Genomic DNA, 27,196 nt, shown 5'->3' on the forward strand with positions numbered 1-27,196 from the left:
AGTTGATCCTCATTATTTGATAATTCTGTACTTGCAAATTTGGCTACTCACAAAAATGTATTTGTAACCCCCAAATCAGCACATGTGGTGCTTTTGCAGTCATTCTCGGACATGGGCAGAGTAGCAAAACATTTGGGTCACCTAACCGGTGGGTGCATTTCCAGCTGGGGACAAACAAGGTGAAGCTCTGCTTTCTGTTCCAGCTCTCAAACTGTAAATAAGAGTTCTTTCTGTGGTCTATTTAGTGCCACATTTTTCACATTTTTGTGCTTTTCGTTGGTGACTTCACTGTTTAAAATGGCCCCTAAACATAGCACTGACGAGCTGTCTGTGTTCCTGCGCCAGAGAAGGCTGTGATGTGTCTTACAGAAAGTAAGACGTCTTTAAACAGAAACACACTGAAACAAGGTTATGTATTGATCCGTTGACAAAATGTTGTGACCAGAGACTCACAGGGGCCTAACCTTGTATTTCCCCTGGAAGCAATGGTTCAGTATTTGCTATTCCAGTGCTTGTGCTGATTTTATAGAATATTGCTACCACAAATAACAAGAACATAAATATATATATTCAGTATCCAAATGAAACAAATATAGGCATAAATAATAAAACATCTCCTATCTACCACTCTCCAGTTCTGCTCCTCTTTCGTAGGGAAACATTGTTAACAGTTTAGGGTGCAGCCTCTGACACCTCTTCTATTAATTTACATACATAAAAATTAATATATATTACATAACATGCATAATTTTTATGGGAGTATTCTATGAAAGGAATTATATATATATAAACTATATATATATATAGTTCACCTTTTATCACTTAGATTAGGGGTTGGCAAACTTTTTCTTTTTCTTTCTGTATTTTTTTGGCTTATAAACAACAGAAAGGTATCTCTCCCAGCTCTGGAGGCTGGAAGGCTGAGGTCAGGTACCAGCACGGTCAGGTTCTGGTGAAGGTCTTCTTACTGGTTGCAGATGGCCAACTTCTTGTTGTATCTTCTCACCAAGGCTGGAGAGCAGAGAGACTGGCAAACTCTTTCTGTGAAGGGCTGGAAAGTGAATATTGCTGGCTTTGTGAGCCCCATGGTCTCTGTCACATGCGTTGAACTCTGCTGTTGCAGTGCAAAAGCAGCCGTAGACTATATGGGAATGAATGGGCATGGCTGTGTTCCGATAAAACTTTATTTGTGGGCATTGAAATGTAGATTTCATGTAATTTTCATGGGTCATGAAATATTGTTCTTCTTTTCATTTTATTTCAACCATTTGAAAATGGGGAAGCCATTCTTAGCTTATAGGCTATTTAAAAACAGGTGGCAGGCTGGATTCAGCTTATGGGGCTTAGTTTGATAACCCCTGATTTACATTGTATCTTGGAAATCTCTTCCCGTTATGAGATGTAGATCTACCTCATTGTTTTAATGGCTGCACAGTATTCCATTGCATGCATTTAGCTCAATTTATATAATCTTTTCCTTATCAATGGACAAGTAGGTTATTCCAAACATTTCACTTAACAGAATATCTTTGTGCACATACCTTTATGGATATGTGTATTTCTATGGAGTAGAATTCTAGAATTGGAATTGCTGGGTGAAAGGGTTAAAAGGTACGTACACTTTGAAAGTTGATACATTCTGTGAAGACAGAATGAATACATTCTGGAGTAGGCCAGAGCTTTTTTTTCCCTAGATTTATTATCCATCCATAGAGCTGGGCTTCTTGTGAGAAGTAAGTGGTCCATACTCTCTTGCTCTGTCCCAGAACGGAGTACCGCACCTAAGACACGCCTAAATAAACTCATGTCACAGGGGTGCCGTGGCTCATGCCTATAATCCCAGCACTTTGGGAGGCTGAGGCGGGCGGATCACTTGAGGTCAGGAGTTCGAGACCAGCCTGGCCAAGATGGTGAAACCCTGTCTCTACTGAAAAAATACCAAAAAACTTAGCTGGGTGTGGTGGTGCACTCCTGTAGTCCCAGCTATTTGGGAGGCTGAGGCAGGAGAATCCCTTGAACCTGGGAGAAGGAGGTTGCAGTGAGTCAAGGTCACGCCACTGCACTCCAGTGTGGGTGACAGAACGAGACTCCATCTCAAAAATAAAATAAACTCATGTTTATTTTACTAATATTGCTCCATGGCTGCCCTTATTATAGGGTTGGTCAGGAGAGAGAGGCTAATAGCATCCAATCCTGCAGAGATGTTGAGTAAGAGTGTCTGGAAATGGGCCTTACTTTGTTGAAGTAGGAACCAGCGGAGCTCTTGGGTAGCATAGCCTTAGGAAAGAGCTCCAGTGTCCTGTTTTCAGGGTTGGGCAGCTTAGAGGAGCCTGTTTATGGGGTCACACCAAACAGACTGGCCTCCCGTGGGCTGGATGTTTGCCTCAGGGAAGCACAAGGAGCAAAGTCAAAGACTAATAATTCATGCCCAGCTGCTGGACCAAGGGTAAGCTGAGGCCACAAACGGGAAGACAGCCGAGTGAGTGAGGCAGAGGCAGATGGGGACTAAAGTGGGGGGTTGTGATGAGCAATTCAGGGATTCAGGACGGAGGCTGTGAACCCAGGCGAGCAGCATAAGCCATGCCCAGCAGGGCTGCAGCTGAACTCAAGCCAGGTGGCAGGGAATCATGAGCGGGCCATCAGGAAATGTCGACAGTGTGGACAGGGCTTCCTTATGAGAAATTCACCTGTGTTAGGACAAAAATATGGCAAGAACTACATAGGACAGCAGGGCGAGAGAAGATTTCTTTTAACTTCTGTACAGGCTGAAGGAAGCAAACTGGCAGAGAAGGGGAACATGAACAGTCAGGAGCGAGGAGAAGGGGTATTTGGCACCTAGTAGATTATCAACAACACTGGATCATTCATTCAACAAACATTAAACTACCAGGAGCCAAAAAGCACTCCAGGCTCTGGGAAGGCTGGAATGAATATGCCGTGCTCCCACTCTCTGGTTCCCAGTGGAGTGGAAGCAAACAGGCCCGGACCGAGAGGCTTAATGCATTGCTGCAAAGGCTCTGACCATAACAGGGCAGGGGTGGAGGAACCAAAAAAGGGCAGGGCCAGTTGCAGGGAGGGGAGTGGGGCAACTGCCTGGAGAAAGATAGGTTTTTTGATGTGTTTGTTTGCTTTATATAGGCTTTGTTTTTTAGAGCAGTTCTAAATTCACATAGATACTGAGCTGAAGGTACAAAGTTCCCATATGCCCCCTACCCCCTCACACACACAGCCTCCCCCACCGTCAACAGCCCCCACTGGAGTGCTACATTTGTTACAATGGATGAATCTACATGGATACATCACTATCACCCAAAGTCCAGGATTTATATTAAGATTCACTCCTGGCATTGTACATTTAATGGGCTTTGACAAATGTACAATGACGTATATCCATCATTATAGTATCCTACAGAGTATTTTCACTTCCCTAAAAATCCTCAGTGTTCTGCCAATTCCCCCCACCCCCCATCCCCTTAACCCCTGGCAACTACTGATCTTTTTACTGTCTCCACAGTTTTGCCTTTTCCAGAATGTCATCTAGTTGAAATCATACAGTTTATAGCTTTTTCAGATTGGCGTCGTTCTCTTAGTAACATGCATTCAAGTTTCCTCCATGCCTTTCATGACTAGATAGCTCATTTCTTGTTAATGTTGAATTCTATTGTCTGGATGCACCATAGTTTATTTATCCATTCACCGCTTGGAACATCTTGTGGCTTCCAAGTTTGGGCAATTATGAATTAAGTTGCTGTCAACATCAGTATGCTGGTTTTTATGTATGTGTGGAAATAAGTTTTCAACTCACTGGCATGGAGAAACCTTTTGAAGAGAAGATAAAACCTGAGCTGTCCTTAAAACAGGAACTCTGTGTTTATTGACTGGTGGGGATGAGAGGACAGAGAAGACTCTCCAGGCAGAGAAACAACGTGAGCGAAGGTGCAGACTGGAGGTTGCTCAGCGGAGCCCAAGGTAGTTGGTGAGGTGTGGGGGGATGGCAGAGCTCTGTGGCTAGAGGTACAAGCTGGGCACAGACCATGGAAGAGCTTATTCAGCTAGCCCAAGAAATCTGGACTTTATACTCACCTGATGAGGAGCCGTTTGAGGGTTCAGCATGACCAACTGTCTCTGCATCCCCAGAGTCTTTCTTTTCACTTGCTGAGGAATGGGTCTAATACAGTGAGGTTGAAGTGCTACCATGCATTGCTTTCTCCTCTACATTATCCAGTTTCTATGCAGCAAATAATTGTTGGTCACCTCCAAGGTGGCAGGCACTGATGTTCGTGGGACACATGGCAATGGGTTCCACCTGCCACCCTTGAACATCTCCAGTTCTAGCCTGGTTTTCCCATTACACAACCCCCACCAACTTCTACTGCCTGCGAGTAGGCTAAAACAAAACTTCACTCCTTAAAAGAAGTCCAACACGAAAAGAATTTTCACAGCCTGTCCTTATTGCTGCCAAGAATATATATTACCAATCTCCAGTGGAAGCTCAAATGTCCATTTGTAATCACCCGGCCTCTGAGCACTAAGTTCAAGGGGGTCACAAGTCGAGGCTCCACCTACAAGGCTTGACTGCCTGGCTGCCCGGAGAGAGGTGTGGAGGGGGAGGGGCGCCAGAGGCAGAGATGGAGCTTGAGACCCAAGGGGTCTAGATGCATGCTCCCTTGGGTTACAGCCCAGGGTTAAGAAGAAAACATCTAGAGAAATCCTGGTTGGCATGTTTCTAGCCCAGATGGAAGAGAAATAGGACAAACTCCTAAAGGGTTCCAAAACCAACACATGAGAAGTGCCTGCTGCCAGCAAATTCGAGGTATGTTGGCATGCACAGCAGAAGAGAAATGTATTCACCCTGTTGGAAAGGGGAAGACAAGAAGACGGACGGCTGTTGAGAGAAGGCAGAGTGCTCCCTGCCAACTGCGAACCGCCAGCTCTGTGAAGGAAGGCTGCTTCCAAACGACCGAGTGGGGCTGGTGTGAGCCAGGAGGAAGGGGCGCAGACAGCCAGGCGACAGGCATCTTGAGATGGCGGCTCGTGGCCCATCAGCCTGCCTGCCATCCTCTGTGCCCGCAGCCACTCTGCCTGCCTCTCTGCACCACTTAGGGGAGTCAATCTCCTGTCCCAGATTCCTTGCCCCAGACCCTCCTTCACGTTTGTCCCCTTCCCCCTCAGCTTCGCCTCCATCCTGTGTTTATTCTAACTCTACCCATCTTTGGGGGACATTTGTCACCTGCTGTGACCCATCTCTGCATACCCTCCCTGCATTTCAGATATCCCCCACATTATGAACCCCACATTATGAAGGGAAAAGCTAGAAAACTCACATCTCTAGACCCCGTTGCCATGTATTGCATTGTGACATGTCCACAACAGAATTCAGTTTGGGTGGCAAGGGGCTAGCAGAGATACTTGGTTCCTGAGGACATAGAAGGGATCCAGCTTCTGGTTTGCAGTGCAGGGGTTCCTAGCTCCCAAGTGGTGATGGTGGGGGATGGGGAGATCTTTAAGAAACTCCCTTGTTTGGTTGGGCACTGCTTATGGCTAATAACTTCAGCATCTGGTTCTCCTGGACATTTTGTGAGCTCTCCAAGAGTCTTGATTAAACTTATCTTTTCCCTTAAAGAACCCAATGGATTCTGTTGTTTGCAACTAAGAATTTTACTATTACACCATTTGTCTTAGTTCATCCTGCTGTAACAGGTACCATAGACCGGGGTGGTTTAAACAACAAAAATTTATTTCTCATAGTTTGGAGATTGGGAAGTCCATACCTGGGTGCTGACAGAGTCAGAGTCTGGTGAGAGTTATTGTCCCAGTTTACAGACAGCTGACTTTCCTTTCCATCTTCATATGGTGAAGAAAGGTATCATCTTTTTTGTATCTCTGCTTATAAGGGCACTAATCTCATTCAGGAGGGCTCCACCCTCATGATCTAATTACCTCCCAAAGGCTACCACATTGGAAATTAGGCATCAACATGTAAATTTTAAGAGTTCACAAACATCCAACCAATAGCACCATCCTTCGAGAGTAGCTGAAGATGCTATTTATGATAGCAAAGACATGGAATCAACCCAGGTTCTCTCCAATGGTGGACTAGATAAAGAAAATGTGGTACATATACATCATAGAATACTACACAGCCATAAAAAAGAACAAAATCTTGTCCTTTGCAGCAACATGGGTGCAGCTGGAGGCCATTATCCTAAGCAAACTAACACAGAAACAGAAAACCAAATACCACACATTCTCATTTATAAGGGGGAGCTGAACACTGGCTACACGTGGACACAAAGATGGGAATAACAGACACTGGGGACTACTGTGGGGAGAAAGGGACAGGGGGAAGGGCTGAAAAACTACCTACTGGTTACTATGCTTACCACCTGGGTGACGGATTCATTCGTTCGTACTCCAAACCTCAGCATCACACAATACACCTTTGTAACAAACCTGCATGTGTACCTCCTGATTCTAAAGTAAAAGTTGAAAAAAAAAAAAAGAGTAGCTAGAGAAAGTGAATTTTCTGCTACTCTCTCTGAGGCCTTCAGATTCTGCAGCTGTGCCTGTCTTAAAATCTGCCCCACCCCAGCCAATTAAAAATTAAATTGCCTGTTGTCTTCAAATTTCTGCAGTGCTTGGGGCTGCCTCTTCACTGGGTTAGAAACTCTGAAGGCAGAGATCCTATCTTTCCTTCTTTTTGTCTTTTTCACACCCTAGCCTCATAGGTTTGCAGCATCCTACAGTTGGAACGGGACTGAGAGTATGCTGACCAAGCCACCCATTTTATAGGCAAGGTGGGACTCGGAGCAGTGACCAGTGAGGTGACTGGTCTAAGCAGGAGGAAGGGGAGCATGAGCTGGAGAACAGGAACTTGGCCTTTTCTGACTGTTGCCTCTTGGGAGAGTGCTGAAGCCATGTAGGGCTTTTGTATGGAAGATGCATTGTGTTATGACTTGAATTTAAACAGGGCCTTCTGAGGAGTTCAAAATGCTTCATCAACTTAAGAGTTCCAGGTTGTGTAATTTACACTCTTGGGAAGTACAAGGACAGGAGAAAGGCTCGTCTATTTGCAGTGTCAAAGTTAGGAATCTCCAGCTCCTTGCACTTCTGTGTCTGTTTCAGGAAGATAATGGGGTATGAGTTCTGGTAATAGAAACACCTCCCGGGATGCATGTGGGGCTGCTGGAGGCCTCCCGAGTAACACCGAGTTCAGGCGTTCCTTCTGGAGGAGATGATGGAAATTTTCCATTTCAGGTATCTATTGCTGCTCAACAAATTACCCCAAGACTCAGTGGCTTAAAACGACACCATTCATTTGTCATCTCTCACAGTTTCTGTGTGCCAGGAATTTGGGAGCAGCTCAGCTGGTCGGCACCTCTTTATAGCTTACAGCTAGACATGCCTGTGGCCAGGGTCATCCTGAAGGCTGTGTTTGGCAGCCTGGAGGGGAAACTTGAATGGCTGGGGCCCCTCGGGTATCTCGCTCTATCTCTCAGTGGTCTCTCCAGCAGGGTGGCTTCAGAGTCGCCTGAGTCCTCCACATGGCTCGGGGCTCCAAAGGTGTGTGTTCCGAGAGAGGGCACCAGGCCTAGCCTTAGACAACACGCAAGGCCACTTCTGCCACACTGTGTATTTCAATTAGTTAGAAGTGAGTCCTTGAGGAAGCTGTGTTCAAAGAGAGGGGGAATTAGGCATCCTGTCTTTATGAGAAGAGTTTAAAGAATTTGTGGACATGTGTGTTTTTTTTTTTTCCAAGATGGAGTCTCGCTGTGTCGCCCAGGCTGGGGTGCAGTGGCGTGATCTCGGTTCACTGCAACCTCTGCCTCCCGGGTTCAAGCAATTCTCCCTGCCTCAGCCTCCCGAGTAGCTGGGATTACAGATGCCCGCCACCATGCCCGGCTAATTTTTGTATTTTTTAGTAGAGACAGGGTTTCACCATGTTGGCCAGGCTGGTCTTGAACTCTGGACCTCAAGTGATTCACCCACCTTGGTCTCCCAAAGTGCTGGGATTACAGGCGTGAGCCACCGCGCCCAGCCTGTGGACATGTTTTTAAACCACCACGGACCCCAAGTTCCAGAGGAGTGAAGTGATTTTCCCCAAGTTACATGGCTAATGTGTTAGCAGGACCAGGACTGGAACAGGAGACTCCAGGCTCATTGTCTTCTTCATGGACAGCATTAAAATATTGAGGGAGTCAGATAAGGGGGTCTGATTTGGGGGATTTTCTCTAGAGTGTTACCTCATTTTTAAGCTGTCCTAAATCCTTGGGGGAACAAGATGGCTGAGGATAGCTAAACAAAAAGAAGCAGACAGACAAACGTAACCTCAATTAATTACTGCTGATAATAATGGGCAGAGTGTCCCTTTATGTTTGTATAACATTTGGTCCAGAAACACACTGAACAACTTGTCAAAGATCATATAGAAAATCAGGTCAGAAACAGAATTAGAACCAGACCCCAGGTGTCCTTATTCCTGACTCATCTTTGCTCTGCTGTGCTGGCACACCTCCCTGGATAACTTGTCTGCTTCTTTATGAGAATAGTCTCATTTCATCTTTCAAATAGCAGTGGTGTTACCCATTATTACTTCTGGGCAGTGGCAGGACAATATAAGCAGGCAACTTGGCTCTGGCTGTTGCTGGGCATGGCAATGTTTTGCACGGTTAGGAGGAGCCATAGCAGTGATCGGGTGCAGCTCCCCCATTTCATAGATCTAGAAACCAAGGCAGGGCAGGCTGGCAGGATGTTACATAGGTCCTTTGATGAGCCATGAGAAGGGTGGCCTTTGAATCAAGGTCTTTTTATGTAAAAATCTAGTTTGTTTCTTCCCTTCATGTCAGATTCCTGTGTTTTTCTGAAATGAAAAACAAACTGGTTTTGAAAAAATGGCTTGAATTTAATCACCCATTGCTCCCTGCACAGACCCTGGAAGCATTATTACTTTGGGTAACTTCCCAAATCAATCAATCAATATGCAATTATTGAGCACTCTCTATTTACCCAGCATGGTGCTAGGTATGGATGATATTGAATGTAAAAACTGAATTTATACCAAGTTTATATGACGGTTCCTGGCTTCAAGTACCTTTATGAACCAAACCACACAGAATATAACATTTAACCAAATCTTGATCACATGGATGACACAAAATAACCTAATTTCACAGAAATCACACCTTAACCAGTACTTTCTAGGAAAAACAAATGATTAATAGCAGTGTGCTTTTATAAAAAACACACATACATATGACGGCAGTGAACTTAAGCACTGCTGGAAAATCTGAAATGTGCAGCAGGCTTCTAATTAAAAAGATCATTTCCTGCAAAGCCAAATGGAATATTCTTCCCCTGCTTCTATTTTTTTCCCCCATAAAACAAACTCTTTGCAAGAAATGTGAAATTTCTTACGAGACTGAACATGCTAACTTTTCAAACATCCCAGTCAGTCTGAGGAAACGAGGCAATGACGACTTGGAAAACACCTCCCTTTACACACACATCCATGCACGTGTGTCCAGGCCCTGTTCATCAGCTGGGCCTGAGTCAGCCCCTCAGCAGAATCTGACAGCAGCGGGGAAATGTCTGGAGAAGCAGAGCCATGTCGAGTCAAGTCGCCTATTGGGTCTTCTGGTCCTACCACCAGACTGATCCAAACTCCAGCTTTGTCTATTGTACATCCTCCGTGACTTTTCCCAGCCAGAGTTTAAATGACTCAAGCTCCACCGTCTTCCCTAGAGGGGTTATACTGCAGCCAACTAGAACGAACTCACCATTTGGAGTTGTATGCCTTTGATTGAGTCTAATTTTCCCTTTCCTTCTTTTCCCACTGTCATGTTTCTGCTGGATCCCTTTGGACCACCCATGGTGCCTGCTCTTCAAACGTGTAGACCAAGATTTCGCAATGTATTGTGTCTGTGATACACTTTTGAATTTCAGCAGTCACAGCTGTGGTGGCGCAGAAGGTGGAACAGGGCACAGTGGGGTCTCACCCCTTAGATCCAGACAGGCTCTGGGTCGGGCCATCTGTCTAACCACACCTTTGTTCTGTATTACACACACATCTAAACACCATCATATCTCCCTCTGCTAGGGCCCTGCCATTTCTACTCTCAATCCCCTAAGCCAAATCTAGCACGGCAGAGTGAGGAAATCCAGAATGTGGCAAACTAGTAAGAAAGTCTTTGGGGCCAGGCACAGTGGCTCACGCCTGTAATCCCAGCACTTTGGGAGGTCAAAGCGGGTGGATCACCTGAGGTCAGGAGTTCAAGACCAGCCTGGCCAACATGGTGAAACCCTGTCTCTACTAAAAATAGAAAAAAATGAGCTGGATGTGGTGGCGGGAGCCTGTCATCCCAGCTACTCAGGAGGCTGAGGCAGGAAAATTGCTTAAACCCAGGAGATGGAGGTTGCAGTGAGCCGAGATCATGTCACTGTGCTCCAGCCTGAGCAACAGAGCAAGACTGTCTCAAAAAAAAAAAAAAGAAAGAAAAAAAGAAAGTCTTTGGAACCCAGAAAAAGGGTGGCCTGCCCCCAGTTGAGAATCACTGTCATATATAGATCTAAAGGAAGTGAAACCTCTAACTAATTTACTCCCCACTCCCTACCCAGTTTGGCATTTTTATTCTTTCTTTCGTCATTCTTGCAACTTCATTGTGAAATGCTGTGACAATTCTCTGAGTCCTCTTTTAAAACCTTAAGCCAAAAGAAACATGTATAATTACAGACAACTTTAATTCTTTGGCTATTTAACTCAATCATAATATGAGATTACTAGAAATAAGCCTGATAACTGTATTTGTCACTCATTCATAAATGTACCAAAACACGTAGTCTTGTTTAATTCCAAGAGCTAGTACAGACTCCATCGTACAGGTGAGAACACTGAGGCTTAGCGGTGTTAGATACCTTGTGAAAGTCAGAGGCCTGGAATTTGAGTTTGGATGAGCTGGAAAGCTGAACCACAACCAACACTGTCTCCTGCTCTCCTGGAATGACCAAGGTGAAGGTAGAGGGGAGGCGGAGGTGGGGACCAGGCAGACAGTTTGGCGCCGTGGGGCTCGGTCTGCTGTTTCACCACATGGCGCGTAGGACAGTATGTGTCAGACTTGTTTTCAGTTTTCAGTGATAGCTCTGCTGCTCCTAAATTGACTCATGTGCACGTCACACAGATGTGACAACACTGCCCCAGTGGAGTCTAAGTCATCAGGTTGACACAGCCGGAGGTCATTAGGACTTTGCCTGTGGGGAAGGGATGCAGACCTGGGTCTGGGAGAGAGTGCGGCACGGCAATGTCCTTTGTTCACTTTTGCTTCTGAAAATCCCATCAGGGCTGGAAATGATGCCAGTGGCTCCATCCATGCTTTGGCTGACTGCCAAACAGGTGAACTGGAGAATCTGTTAGTTACCCAGAGGGGCCTGCCCTGGGGACCAGAGGAAAGAGCTCTGATCCCAGGGCTGCTGTCACTTCCTTTATGGAACTCTGTTGTTTGTGCTTCAATTCCCTAATCCATACAATGGGTATATTAACATCCCTTCTCTCCCTTTCCCAGAAATGTCTCCAAATGACGCCACAGAACCACCTGCTCTTCTTGCTGTGTCATCCAGGGGTAGGGCAAATTTTCCTGATGTTCCTCCCCTGGGAGGCAGGGCTCAGCTTTGTGCTGTGCACATTCCCCCAAAGCCCCCTGGAGGCTCTGGATCTGTTCTCTGTCCCAGAAGGCCAGTTCCTAGGGTGCCGCCCTCCCAACACCCTCTGCAGACAAACTGCTTCTCACATACCACATTGTGAGCATCCAAAGTCCACGCTTTCCATCTTCAGGACTCAGCTCAAATTCTTAATCTGTGGACTAGTGGCAGTCATCAGTTCTAGGAAATTCTCAGCCATTAGGCCTTCAAACTGCCTTAGGCCCTTTCCCTCTTCCCTCACTTTTTGAAACTCTGATTACACACCGGACCATCTTACTTTATTCTCCATGGCTTTTAATCTCTTTTACATTTTCCATCTATTTATCTCTCTGGGCTACATTCTAGATCACTTCTCCAGTTCTGTCCTCCAGTTCACAAAGTCTCTCCTGAGTTGCTGTTGTTGTTGTTGTTTTTGAGATGGCGTTTCGCTCTCGTTGCCCAGGCTGGGGTGCAATGGTGCGATCTTGGCTCACTGCAACCTCCACCTCCCAGGTCCCACCATTCTCCTACCTCAGCCTCTTGAATAGCTGGGATTACAGGTGCCTGCCACCACGCCTGGCTAATTTTTTGTATTTTTAGTAGAAATGGGTTTTACCATGTTAACAAGGCTGGTCTCAAACTTCTGACATCAGGTGATCCACCTGCCTCAGGCTCCCAAAGTGCTGGGATTACAGGCGTGAGCCACCGCGCTGGGCTGTCTCTCCTGAGTTTTAAATTTTTATTTTATTTTATGTCTAGACTTTCACTTTCTAGAAGTTCCATTCTGTTCTTTCACAAATATGCTTACCCTTTACTCATATTTTAAAGATGCTCTTTCATTTATCAAAAACAGTTATATTCGGTGTTTGATAATTCCAGAATCAGAAGTCTTTGTATGTGAATTCTGTTGTTTCTGCTGAATTTCCACATCTGTAAAATGGGAAGAATATCACCCACTTTGCATGGTTATTGTCTGGATTAGAAATAATACCCGTAAAGCAGCCAGCCCAGAAGTTGGTTTGTAGAGGGAGGTGTTTAATAATTAGTAGCCATGATCACTGATGTGGTTGCTATTGTTAGAAACTTCTACCACAAATGTTCACCAGGGCCAGAGTTAAAAAATTAAGAACAAAAGAGAAAAAGATGGCATTGGGCAAAGACACAAGGAATGTTCCCCTCAGCTCTGCCAATTAAAAATTGTCCCATGAGAGACATTGTACCTTGCATCTCTCTTTAGGGCCTTTGTAGGATCTGGAATTGTAGCAGCAACATCAGATCAAACCCACTGGGAGCTATTTGTGCAGATATTTCTGTCAAGACCTGCTGCTCCTGGCACTTCCTGGGGCCTCCAGGGCTTCCTGCATGTTCCTGATTGACAGACATGGAGGGTTATTTTCTTTTCTAGCATGAGCCTGGAGGCTGTGGTATCCTGGGGTCATCTTGGGTCTTCAAAGCTGGGCTTCCTGGGATGAAGAGAGGATGGATGAGAAGATGGGCACAATCTTCAGATCCTGAACAGATCTGGGTCCTCCTTCCTGAGACAGGAGCAGAGGAAGGGGACACAGCCCTGCTGAAGCTGCAGGTTCCGCAGCAGATTCAGCCTTGGGGCAACTTCCCAAGGAATGATGGTATAGGGATAGCAGGCAGGTTTCCCAGACACTCAAGCATCCCACCCAGGCGCCAACAGGGGGTGTCCTCTGGGTGGTCTTGGTCTGAAAAGTAAAGGTGAGTGCAAATGCCAAGATGCTGGATAGGACATTCAGAGTGTCCCAAGAGACTGAGGGCTGCTTCTTTTGCAGGGGAGTCTTTCCCTTCACAACCAGATTTGTGTCAACAGTGAGCGGGCCCTCTGCAGTCCATTTAGAAAATTACTCGTAGGGTCCTCTTTGTCCTCTTTCCATTCCTTGTGTCCTGACAACTCTTCACGACCCCCAGTTATTCTTTGGAAATGTTTCTTGGATCTCTCCTGGTCTTTTTCTTCATCTGCAATATGAGGATAATGATGATAACACCTTTGCAGGTGCTTAACACAACCCATAAATGGCTGAGCTGAGCTTCAGTCCATGCTTTGGGTCCCCAGACTGTGCTACTTCCAAAACCAGGCTTGTCTCCTCAAAAAGACAGTTGCTCCTTGAGGGTAGGGACTGTGTCTGCCATGTCCCCTGTGGCCCCTGGCATGGCCTGCTGTTGGAAACAGTCAGCTCACAAGGATTTTCCTCATGCCTGTTCATGGTGGCTTCAGCCTCTCTCGCCTGGCATAGAAACCCAAGGGTCTCCCTGCTCCTTCTCCCAACAGGACTGCTGGGCAGAGGAAGCCCCCCTTAGTTGGAGGTAGCCAGGCTGGGTTCCCTCCTGTGCTTGAGAGTGTGCTCCCATTGACATGTCCACCACTGTGGTTTCTAGGAGCTGCTCTGTGGATAGTGTATGTGTATCCCAGCCTCTTCTCCATCTTTCTCACCCCTCCTCCTCTTCCTCTTTGATAGTCTGAGTTCCAGGTCCACATGTGGTTCATTTAGTTATTTTTCAAAAAATTTCCTGGCCAGAGGATTTCAGCTTCCAGGAAGGCTCTCCCGGCAGAGCGTGGGAGTCTGAAGCTGCCCCGGGGGGGCCTTCTTGTGGTCAGGCTGTCTGCTCTCTCCACTCCTGGACACTATTTGTCTTTGACTCACCTCTTCTTCCACTATGAGTTATTCTTGCCTTGACCAGCCAGACCATGTGGGGAGAAGTCTTGGAGAAGCCCACAGCTTCAAGTTAGCTGGAAGGACACCTCAAGAGGACCTTAGGTGTGACCTCGACCAAGATCCCCTCAATACCAGCCCTGTTCCTGCACCTGCCCAAACCCAAAGGTTGAGCTGGGTCTGAGCTTCCACACTGATTTGTAACCCATTTCACCTTCTGATAAATATAAAAATTCCACGACTCCTTCTTCTGCCACCCAAAGATAATCTGAACAACTCCAATGAAGAATTACAATTATTTATATACCTGGCCTCATTTTTTGCTTTTTTTTTTTTTTTCAAAGACAGGCTCTCACTCTGTTGCCCAGGCTGGAGTGCAGTGGCATGATCTTGGCCTACTGCAACCTCTGCCTCCCAGGTTCAAGCAGTCCTCCCACCTTAGCCTCCTGAGTAGCTGGGACTCCAGGCTTATGCCACCACACCTGGCTAATTTTTGTGTTTTCTTGGGGTAGGCAAGGGGTTTCACCATGTTGCCCAGGCTCAAACTCCCGGGCTTAAGCTATCCACCCGCCTCAGCCTCCCAAAGTGCTGGGATTATGGGCATGAGCCACTGCTCCTGGCCTACCTGGCCTCATTTAACCCTATAGACAGACTCTAGGCACATGACCCCCAGCCAAGAAGATTTTGTAGAGCTGTCCTTTCTGCCTCTTAATTTATAAAACTAATAGGGAGGGACCCTTTTATTTTCCAATAGGAAGTAATATTAGGATGTTTAATGAGTGTTACTGGAAAGGACAGGTGTTCTTCCCTCACCCCGTGCCCCCTCTTCCTAGAGAAATACACATAAGGAAGCCAGAGGAATGGAGGAGGCCCTGGGTCATGTGACAGGCAGAGAAGAGCCCAGAGCCTTATGATCCCAGAAGCTGTGCTGGGCACAGCCAGCTTTGCCAGGGAAAGGCCTGGCCCTCTCAAAAGAGGTCTTCTCACAGAATCCAAGGCCTATACACCTCCTTTCCCCACTCCTTCCTTCTCCACCCCTCCCCAGGGGGGCCAGAAGGAGCAGAGGGAGCCCAAGACTCCTCATGGGGGGTTAAGAAAATGAAGAGGCTGGACTGTGGGGGAAGGAACAAAGAGCTAAAGGCACCGTGAAGCCAAGGAGGGAGGGTGAGTGTCTTCCACACTCCTGTGGACTGTGTTCAGGACAGATGCTAAGACACAACTTCGAAGTGAAAACTGGTGCATTTGGTTTAAGACTCCCTGTATAAGAGTGACTGAGTAACCACAGCAAGGCTGATATATCCCTTGTAATGTCATAGCCTATGATTACATGTTTTTCACACCATGTTTTATTCCTCACCCCAAATACTGGTGGTTTCAACATGCCTGTTCCTCCCTCCCCACAAATCACACAAAAATCCAGCAACTCTGACAGTCTTTGTTCTATGATCCTTGAGAAAGTCCTACGTTTCCAATGTCAACTGCTCAACCACATCATGGCCTTGATTTCCCCAGAATTGTACAGATGAGAAGCACATCTAGATCCTCCTGCCTGCATCCCTCACTCTTGAAGCTCTCCCTTCCACAACATTGGCAGTGGTCTTCCAAGGAATCCCAGCTCTGTGGCTCCCAGGCTCTGAGTGGGCTTGCTGCTGGAGAAGTTGCTAACCCTGTGTGTGATGGTGAATTTTATGTGTCAATTTTCCTGGGCCATGGAGTGCCAGACATTTAGTCAAATACTATTCTGAGTGTGTCTGTGAGGGCATTTCTGCATGAGATTATCTTTTGAATCAGTAGACTGAGTAAAGCAGATGGCCCTGCCTAATGTCCGTGGGCCTCATCCAATCAGCTAAAGGCCTGAATAGAACAAAAAGGCCAAGTGAGAGGGAACTCCTCCTGCCTGACAGCTTTGAGCTGGGAAGTCAGTCTCTTTTGGCCCTTGGAACTCGAACTGAAACATCAACTCTTCTCCAGTGTCAAGCCTGCTGGCTTTTGGACTGGAACTTACACCATCAGCTCTCCTGAGTCTCCAGCATGCTCACTGTAGATCTTGGGACTTAGCCTCCATAATCATATGACCAATTCCTTATAATCTCTCTCTGTCTCTCCCCTGCTCCTTTACACATGCACATGCACACACTGTTGCTTCTGTTACTTTGGAAACTCCTGACTGATATACCATGATTCTTACAACTTGAGTTTCACCCTGCCTTGTGCCTGGACCCCACTCATACACATTCCTCTTCTCTGCACCTTTACCACGAGTCACACAGCCTCTGTTCTTCCTGCTTCCCACTGGCCAAAGCCTTCTACAGAGGCCAACAAAAACCAAAAGACCCCCGCTCACACTCTGTCTCTGGGTTGGAGTCCCTGCTCCACAAATGAGCCTTCCACCCTCCCAGTCCAGGGCCTTCCCACTGATGAAAGTGAAAATCTAAAAGGAGATAAGTATTTGAACAACAAAATAAATAGCACAGTATTGGATTATAAGCCAAAGTCTAATATAAATATCCACAAGTCCGTACTGATATAAATACATGACAGAATAAACAAATAACTGTGGAGAAGAGACCCATCTTCTGCAGAGGAATTCCAAATCCTGTGTAGATACTTCCTCCACGAGGACAAGGAGCTCCCTCTTCCTTGAGTGTAGACTGCACATAGCCACTCGCTTCCAAAGAATAGAGTGTGGTGAGGGTAAGGGATGCAGGGAATTGCTTTACAGCAGAGAATTACAAGTCACCTGGCAAACACTACCTTGGCCAGGTGATCAAGTGACATCAGCAGTGATAAGTCCTGTTCATAGCATGTACTCCCTGGTATGGTACAAAGAGAAGGGTGCTTCACCTCTGTGGTTGTCACCTAAACCCATAACTCTAGTCTAATCAAGAGAATATGTCACACCCAAATTGAGGGGTGTATTGTAAAACACCTGGCCAGTACTCTTCAAGGTTGTGAAAAACAAAGAAAGACTGAGAAATGATCAGCCAAGAAGAGCTCAGGGAGACATGATGACTAAATGTAACATGATATTCTGGATGGGATCCTGGAACAGAAAAAGGATATTAGTTAAAAAAAATTGTGTGAAATCCAAATGGAGTCTGGAGTTTAGTTAATAGTAATGGACCCATGTTTCTTAGTTTTGACAATTGTACCGGGGAAATGTAAAATGATAACACCAGGGGAAACTGAAACTGGGTGACAGGCATACAGGAACACTCTGCACATCGTTGCAGACTTTTGGTGAATCTAAAATTGTTCCAAAATAAAGAGTTCATTTTAAAAGATGAGGTAGGCTAAACTAGAATGTTTCTTTCTTTTGTGTGCATGTGTTATTACGCAATTGACATATAAATACATTGTGCAGGATTCAGACAAACAGAAGTTTACAGAACAAAACCAGGAAGTCTCCATCTCTCCTCTACCCCTGCCTTCCATTTACCTCCTCAGAGCTAATAATGTTCATTATGGCTCAAACTGGGAAACTGCTTACTATGTGCCCGGTTTTGCTAGAAATGCTTTGCCAAAACTGAGTGACTGAACTTAATCTTCATAACAACCTATTGGGATAGACACTGCTAGACTCATTTTACAGATGGAGAAACTGAGACACATGGAGATTATGGAAACTGGCCAGGGAAGGTAGTAGGTGGCAGAGCTGGGATAAAAAGCCCAGGACAGGACAGGCACAGTAATCCTAGCACTTTGGGAGGTCGAGGCAGGTGGACCACTTGAGGTCAGGAGTTCGAGACCAGCCTGGCCAACATGGTGAAACCCTGTCTCTACTGAATATACAGAAATTAGCCGGGCATGGTGGCGGGCACCTATAATCCCAGCTACTCGGGAAGCTGAGGCAGGAGATGCGATTGAACCTGGGCGGCGAAGGTTGCAGTGAGCCAAGATTGCACCATTGCACTCAGTCTAGGCAACAGGGCAAGCAAGACTCGGTGTCAAAAAAAAAAAAAAAAAGGCCCAGGTGAGTGAGTGCCAGTATTCATGCTTTAACCACTTCTGCTTTTGGGCACAATCCTTGTACACACACACACACACACACACACACATCCGTTTTATTGGTACTAACATCCATGTTGTTGTGCAACTTACTTTTCATTCTTAACATCTCAATGCACCTTTCATGTCAGTATCTAGGGCCTACCACCATTGTTCTTAATTGTTCTATGCCAGTGCCTCTCAGCCAGGGGTGCTTTTGACCCCAGGGAACAGCTGACAAAGTCTGCAGACATTTTTGTTTGTCACAGATGGGACAGGGGATGCTACTGGCATCTGGTGGGTGGAGGTCAGGGATGTTGTTAAACATCCTACAATGCACAGGGCAGCCCCTAACAAAGAATGATCTGATTCAAAATGTCAATGGTGCAGCATGGTATCCTGTGGCAAAACCAGAAGATTCCTAAGCACCTTCTAGTTCTCACATGCCACAAGGATGTGTCACGCAGGGCCTTTCCCTCTCCCTCCCAGCTCTCTATGCTCAGTCCGTTTTCATCCCTTCCTGCCATGCACTCACCTCCTCAGCTCTCCTCCCAGAACACTCTTGTGTCTGCAAGCCACACTTTGCGGCATCTCCTGTTATAGCTCTTTTTTCACCTTGCAGATGCCATATTGTTCCTCGATGAATTGTCCCTGGAGAGCAATAATGGTATCCACTTCTGTAACATCCTCAGGGCCCAGCATGCTGTGCTTGGTGGACGAATCGGAAATTACATCACTCCCATTCAGAAAGAAGTCTAACCATTCAAGATGATATTTTTACCCCAGGGCCTCTTAGCCCTGGCTGCACAGTAGAATCACCTGGGGAACTCTAAGTAAACACAGATGTCCCAGTCCCTTCCCAGACACCCATTGAATCACAACCTCTTGGGTAAATTCTGCACATCAACATCTTTTAAAACTTCCCTCGCTGATTCCAATGCCCAGTCAGGGAAGAGAACCACCACGCTAGTCAGTTACTGCTGCAGAGTTATCACAAACATCTGAACCGAATTCTCACAGTTCTTGAGATAGTGCCTGGTGATAAATTCCTGTCAAAGGAAGGGTCACGTCTAATTTCTGTTCTCTAATCCAGGGCTTCGCTCACTCTAACGGGCACATGAATCACCTGGGATCATGATAAAATGCAGATTTGGGTTCAGAACGTCTGAAGTGGGGCCGGAGGTGCTGCATTTCTAACAAGCGTCCTGGGCTGCTGCTGCCGCTGGTCCCGGGACCGCATTGTGAGCAGCAAGGCTTGGAATGTTGCTTCAGGGTGTAGAGGCCTTCAGGCTCTTTCCCAAACTTAGGCTCCGAAATGTTTGCTTGTTCCTTAGCCAGGCAGGCACCCGGGTCATCCTCTTGGGAAACAGCTTCAGTGCAGGTGAGCTGAAACAAAAGCTATGAAGAGAAATGGTAAATGTTTACTGGGAGTTAGGAAAAAACAAACAAACAAACAAACAAAACAAAGAAAGAAGCAGAGGAATGCGACAACTCCTAAAGCTTAGAAATAAAAAGATAAAACCCCAGAACTTCAGGGCGCCTTCCAGTTTTAACAGTCTTGGTTTGATGTCCATTAGAACGTCAGCTAAGATCCATCAAGGGCGCAATTTCCTCCCACAGACTTGGGACCTCATTTTTGCTGCTTGAGCCGCACTCTGTTCTCCATCAGTGGGATTTGCGCATATGGAACCGAGTGTGGAATTGGGCCCATTACATTTAACTTCCTATATCTGACATATTTAATACCTACTTTTCAAATAAATGAAATCCCTGTTTAGTGCCGGCCTGGAAAGGTGCAGTTGGTTAAGGAATTTTTCATGGGCCTGCGCAAGGCGACTCTGTCAAACCCGGCAGCCTCTTGAAGAGGGTGCAGTGACCGGGGTCTCTCAGAAATGGGGGGACAAGGTTATAGAATAATGGAACAGCTGTTATAATAAATGGGCAAATGCATTTTTTAAAAAAAGTCTTAAGAGCTGCTTTGTGTGCAGAATTGTAATCACTCACACATAAAAATGTGTGTGTCTCAGAATTGGGGAAGGAGAAGCTCTCAGAAGGCATCAGTTCTAAGAATCTACTTTCATTATGTGCCATTCCAGAGGGATGAATGGGCCTTGACTCTGTAAAGTATAATAGCAAAGTCACAACTTGGCCTAGCTTTCACTTAGCCTCCAAATCCTCTCAAACAACAGCATAGGGGGCTGGGGCTTGGAACGGGGCAGCCAAGGCTAGTGGGTGATACCTACTCTCACTCCACCCTTACCAACCAGCTACCTGGTGGGACATGTCGAGGTGAACATGCCACAGGGCATCTGAACTGGGCCAGAGCTGGAACTCCAGAAGCTGGAGCTTCTGGGGTGAAGCTTGGGGCAACCCCACACCCTGTCTTCTACCCTAAGGATCCATTTGCAAGAGTTTCTATGCACAGCGTCCTTGGTTTGGGGATAATGGAGAAGTGGTACGTGTGTGAGTCAAGGGGTACCTAAAGAAGAGAGAAACATAAAGATAATGCAGAGGATAGTGTGTGTTCCCTAGTCTCAATGGAGAAATAGAGAGAAGTTCTTTTCACGAGCTGCCCTCTGAGCTTCCAGGGTCCAAATACTGCTACTTTGCAACCCAGTGACAGGATGGCAGCGGGGGCCAGCTACTTTCCCTTCTTGTTGACAAAACCCAGGCTCTCTGTCTTGTCACTGTCCTCAGTTTTAGAGTATGTGTCACTGGGTGTTGGTGTCACTGGACTTTGGGTCCTGGAACTGGCTGAGTGGAGATGAGGTGGGGGTGCCATTAAGTGTGCAGGTGGGGTGGGGACTGTGTGTGTAAAATTCTTTTCTCTATTCTATAGGATTCCCCTTTGGCTACTCATCTCAGCCCTGCACCCTCCAGAGCTTCAAGGAGCAGAATACTTAGAAAAGCAAAAAAGGGAATCTGGGAAACAAACAACAACAACAAAAAACCACACAGTTGTTATGATGGGGTTTTCTTTTGTAAATGTCTTCAAAATCTCAGTTCAGGTTCAGGGCTCAGCTCACCTGCCATCCAGGCTGGTTCTCTCAGTTCACTCAAGCCTATGTCATGCTGTGGCCACCTGGATGTGAGTATTCAACCAGGACTGGTCCCATCCCTGTTCCTTCTGCTGCCGGGGCCATCTGAGCTGCTCCTCACCCGGAGACAGAATGGATGCAGTGCCTCTCTGCACCCCCAGCTGCACCCCCAGCCCCACCCCCAGCTCAGCCCGACACAATAACAAACAGCCCTGTGAAAAGCACTTACATTTATGAACTGTTTATAAATTTACCGACATTGATTTATGACTCTTGGCTAGACCTGATGTGAGTCTCTTTAGGGGTATTTCTTCCTTTCTTTCTTTCTTTCTTTGAATTTTTTTTTAAGTGTTAATGTTACGGTTCACATTCTTAATATAGCCACACGCCAGGAACTATCCGGAAGACAGCTGGGAGCCCGACCAATGACCCATGGGCAGGAACCTAGACTTGATTTATGCCGGGGCTGTGGCTGGTGGAGAAAGCTGTTTCTGGTTGGTTCGGGGACAGGCTGTTCTTTCAGAAGAAGACCCCTAAGAGAATGCCTCAGCTCTGAGGGGCAGTTGCAAGAAGCAGGAAGAGGGCAAACTGGATTTGGAACTGTGTGAACCTCACTGCTTCCTAGATATGTGACTTGAGACACCCTGAGCCCCAGTTTCCTCATCTAGGTAATAGGGATAATAAAACTGACCCTGAGTGGCAGCTACAAGAGTTAATGGGGCCCTATTGGTAAAATACTTAAATGTGGCTTCCCCATAGTAGGTGCTCAGTAAATGATGATGAGGACTTTCCAAAGCTTGATCAACAGTGATTATTTATTAGCCAGTTTTGTACACAGTTTGGAATGGAAATGTGCCACTAGCCTCTTCAATGAAGTTATAGTCAGTCTCCCCACACAGAGCCCAGACTCCCCTTCTCAGCCATGAAAAACGCTGGAGGGGCCTGGAGGAAAGTATGAATGAAGAGCTCCTCCCTGCCGCTGCTCTGCCTGTCACTGCACACACGAAGAAAATTGGTATCACTCTGGCCAGGTGCGGTGGCTCACACCTATAATCCTAGCACTTTCAGAGGCCGAGGCGGACAGGATTACTTGAGCGCAGGAGTTCGAGACCAGCCTGGGCAACGTGGTGAACCCCTGGTGGCATGCACCTGTGGGAGGATGACGCAGGAGAAGCACTGGAGCCTGGGAGGCAGAGGTTGTCGTGAGCCGAGATTGCACCACTGCACTCCAGCCTGGGTGACACAGCAAGATCCTGCCTCAAAAAAAAAAAAAAAAAAAAAAGAAAGAAAGAAAAAGAAGAAGAAGAAAAAAGAAAGAAAGTAAGGGAAGGAAGGAAGGGAGGGAGGGATGGAAGGAAGGAAGGAAGAAAGAAAAACAAAGGAAGAGGAAGGAAGAAAAAATTAGTATTACTCTCATTGTGTCACTAACTTTAATTACTACCTATATTATTATCTATGACTGTCTTTGCTAAGGAAAGAAGGAACTAACATTTATTGAACACCTTCAGTTGTCAAGAACTTGGCAGGACTTATTTTAAGTCTCATATAACCCTCTGAAGTGGGTGTTGTTATTCCTATTTTACAGATAAAGAAACTGAAATTCAGAGAGATTAAAGTAATTTTCCCATGATCCCACAGCTGGTAAGTGGCTGAGATAAGACAGAAACCCAGCCTCACTCCTAAACAACCCATTTCCCCCAAAACTCTTATCTACCTTATCTACCTACCTACCTAAAAAAACAAAACAAACCCCTGAAATCCTGACTGAGGGCCTGAGAACCTCATGGTGAGGTGTGAAAACCCGTGCAGAGCACAGCATGTCCTGTGACATGAATATCAAGGAATGTCCCCAGGCAACCCGTGCCTGCTCAGCCGCTGTAATTGAGACAGACCCCACCTCTTGCGACAGAGCCTTTCTGGGTCTAAAAGAAGCAGGAACAACAAAGACAGAAGCAAACACCTGGGGCTCGAGTCTACCCGCAGGGACGCCCGCAGACACCAGGTGGCGCCCGAGTCTGGCCGAACGCTGAGCTCCCCTCGGTCTGATTTCTAAGGGGACACAGCGTCCACCGACTGTCAAATAGAGTGGGTGGAGGTGATGGCCAGCCAAAGAGAGGTGTCCTAGCTATGGTTGGGTGGCCTGTGGGGGAGATGCTACGTGAGGGTGCCCTATCCAAACACTGAGCACCGTGGGGTGATCCTGATGTCTACTACAGTGACCCGGGGAGGAGTTGTGGGCTCATGGTCCCAGGGTCCTGCCATGCAGGCACCAGGGACAGAAGACGGAAGTGGGGGTTCCTTCAGTTCCTCCAAGAGAGCCGCTTTCCATTTCCCGGCAGAGGCCCCCTCGGCCCCTCCGCAGCTCTGTGCTTGGCCTGGGTGGACCCCGACCAGTGGATGTGGTTGAGCAGGAGGAGTCCTTAGACCCCAGCTTCTGGTCACAGGGGAAAGGAGTCTCCCGCGTTGGGGATCCCCATCCCCCTGGAAGCCAGGCCCTTCTGTCCAGGGCCCTGTGCCTTCTCTTACTGTGGACTGAGCCTCCACTCTTGGTTTCCACTTGGTAGAATATCTGGACGAAAACAATCACACTTGGATTCCAGGTGACACAGACATGCCCAAAACCCTGGTAACATAGCTCAAGCAGAAAAAGGGACGATTTGATGTATCAGTCTCCTACCTTTGTCTGCCCCACCTCCTAATTACCGGGACCATCTCAGTCTTTCCAGGACTTGCCAATTTCATACATCCCAGTTTTTCTTATAAGTCATTGAAAATAGCCTGGAAAGCCCAATATTCAATGTGGCATCTCCCAAACAGCTTCTCTCAGCCAGAAGTGGGACAGAACTCTAAAAGTGCTGGGGTTTGGTTTACATACTAAGGTCACCCATGGCCTATCCTATATTCCTAAGGTGAGGCTGTTGGAAGGGGAGAGGCTCCTTCTACCCACGCAGAGCAACATGGAAAGGCAGCCACCTGCCCCCTCAGCTTGCAGCCTGGAGGCCTTTGCGTTCCTCTCCATTTATATGTCCTGGATTCCAGAGCCAAAATCTTCTACGCCCATAGACAGAGAGTAGGTTCATTCAGAGGCTCATTAATTACATGGCTAAGAGAAGGAAGGGGAAGAAAAGACTCATGAAAATGTTCATTTAAACTTAATTGCTGCCCATGCTCTTGCTAATTGAAGTAGCTCCGTTGCATTTCACTTATGTACCTGAGTGTATTTAAAATGGGATATTGCACAGTATAAACTAAGCCACATCACAAACTAACGATCTGGAAAATCTCAGTTAAATAAACAAAGCTGGCTTTAAGTTACACAGGAGAAACATGTAGTCTCCCGTGCGTACACACACACACACACACACACACAGACACACATACAGCCAAAGCACCAGGATCTCAGACCTTCGGTTCATATCTTCTCCTTCATAGTTCAAATTAAACACAGTCTTAGTCTCTTGCTCTCTCTTTTCCTTATTAAATTTATTTTTAACAGTACCTTAAAAAAATAAACTCACCCCTCTGTGCCACTCCTATGCCAGGTGCAGCCAGGGGCAAATTTTTACAGCTGAATTACATGACCTGAAAAATACGGAGCACATAATGAGAACATTGAGAGACCCCATCTCTAGCACCGGGCCAGTGCTGGTGTAATAACATTCCTGGAGAGAGCAGTAGCCGGGGCAGCTGTGGAGTCAGGCTGAAGCCCTTACTCAGCATGAGGAATTATATATATCTTGGAACTCTTTCCTGAACCTAAACATTATTGCTGAGAAAGGGATAACATTGTGAGTGGCCATCGCTCGCCAGCCAGGGCTCACACACTGCTTCGAATGTGAGTTTCCTCCCAAGGCTGAGGGGAAACGTTCCAGACCCAACTTTGCCTAGGGCAGGGATGAGGATGGGGCTGAAGGCCTGGGAAGTCTTTGACTCTGGAGTGGTGTTGACATGGCAGTCGGATAAAGCTTGGCACTCCACAAGCCCAGGCTCCGTCGCCCAAGGACCTCTAGGAGGTGTTGTGGGCTGCTTAAAAGTCTAAGTCTACTTCCCTGTACCAGCTCCCTGGGCATTATCCTGGAACTCCCCAGTTATCTGGACTCAGGCCAGAGCCCCTCAACCTCAGCTGTCTGCAGCCATGGCAAGAGTGAGGGAGGGCAAAGCTGTTGAGCTACAGGAATCACAGCAACAAAGATGGCTCTTAGGCTGGGCACAGTGGCTCATGCCTGTGATCCCGGCACTTTGGGAGGCCAAGGCAGGTGATTGCTTGAGCTCAGGGGTTTGAGACCAGCCTGGGCAACATGGCGAAACCCCATCTCTACAAAAAATACAAAAATTAGCTGGACATGGTGGTGTGTGCCTACAGTCCCAGCTACTCGGGAGGTTTAGGTGGGAGGATCACTTGAGCCTGGGAGGTGGAAGTTGCAGTGAGCCGCGATTGTGCCACTGCACTCCAGCCTGGGTGACAGAGTAAGATTCTGTCTCAAAAAGCAAAAAAAAAAAAAAAAAAAAAAAGATGGCCCTTAAAAGGTGACCATCCTAGATAGAATTTTTTTTTGAGGTACAATTCACATAGCATAAAATTGACCATTAACTAATTTAAACTGAACAATTCAATGGCATTTAGTGCACTCATAATGTCATGTAACCATCACCTCTCCCTAGTTCTACCCAAAAGGAAACCTTGTACTCCTTAAGCAGTCACTCTCCTTTCTCCTGTCCACCCAGCCCCTGGCAACTGCCAGTCTATTTCTGTCTCTATGAATTTACCTCTTCTGGATATTTCATACAAATGGAATCATACAAGACATAAGTAAAATATAGATTTTTAAATCTTTTATTGGTATATAATATGTATAAAGTACACAAACACTACAGTTGGACAAATTTCTGTAAACAGAACACATCCAAGTAACTACTGCCTAAATCAAGAAATAGAGCATTACATGCACCCAGAAACTCCACCATACTACCTCCTAGCCCTATTTCCCCCAGAGAACCACTCTCCTAACTTCTGTATCATGGATTACTTTTACCTTCTTTCCTACCATTATGTCTGATTGCAGTTTGCTCATTTTTCATTGCTGTATAGTATTCCAACATCTGATGACACCACAATTTATATATCCATTGGACTGTTCATAGATATTTTGGGTAGTTTCCACTTCCAAGCTGTTTATTTTTAATTGACACAATTCCAACAAACCTGTCAAGTGGACTTCTCAGACAATTGCTGATTAAAAACATCAAAATAGAAGAAATGGGGACATGGGGTGGTGTTGGGCTAGATGTCTTCTGGGAGTTTCATTGGTTCGGACTACTGTGATTTGAAGCATGGTGAGGGCAAGCAGAATAGAATCAAATCTCCTTTCTGTGTTCTCTTAGGGGACATTTATGGATAAAAAGTAACAGAGTCAGAAAAGACCAGATGAGTTTCTAAGCTTCAGAGTCATCTGCCCCCCTCCAGCTCCCCCAGCCCCCATTTTGGACCCTAAACAGACAAATAGCTGCTTCCTCTGCCACAAGGGCACACACACCTCAAATCCCACCTGACTGCCATCCTTTGTAATCTGTATCATGCAAAGGGACAGAAAACTGGGCACACAGTGGTGGCAAGGTCTGACCGATTGGGTAATTGGTCTTGGGCTTCCAGTCCAGGGACTGTATTCCACCTTGAGCCAAAGCCTGGCCACTGTGGAGAGAGGACATGCCTTCAGTCTGTTGTCCGACTGACCTGTGGTCAGACCCAGGAGAGACATGAAATAGGTTTCCAATCCATCCCTCTACAGTTTGGCTGAGGCACATTCTCAAATTACTCCTCTTTAG

Source organism: Pan paniscus, chromosome 5 (genome assembly GCF_029289425.2).
Source record: "Pan paniscus chromosome 5, NHGRI_mPanPan1-v2.0_pri, whole genome shotgun sequence".
NCBI classification, from domain to species: domain Eukaryota; kingdom Metazoa; phylum Chordata; class Mammalia; order Primates; family Hominidae; genus Pan; species Pan paniscus.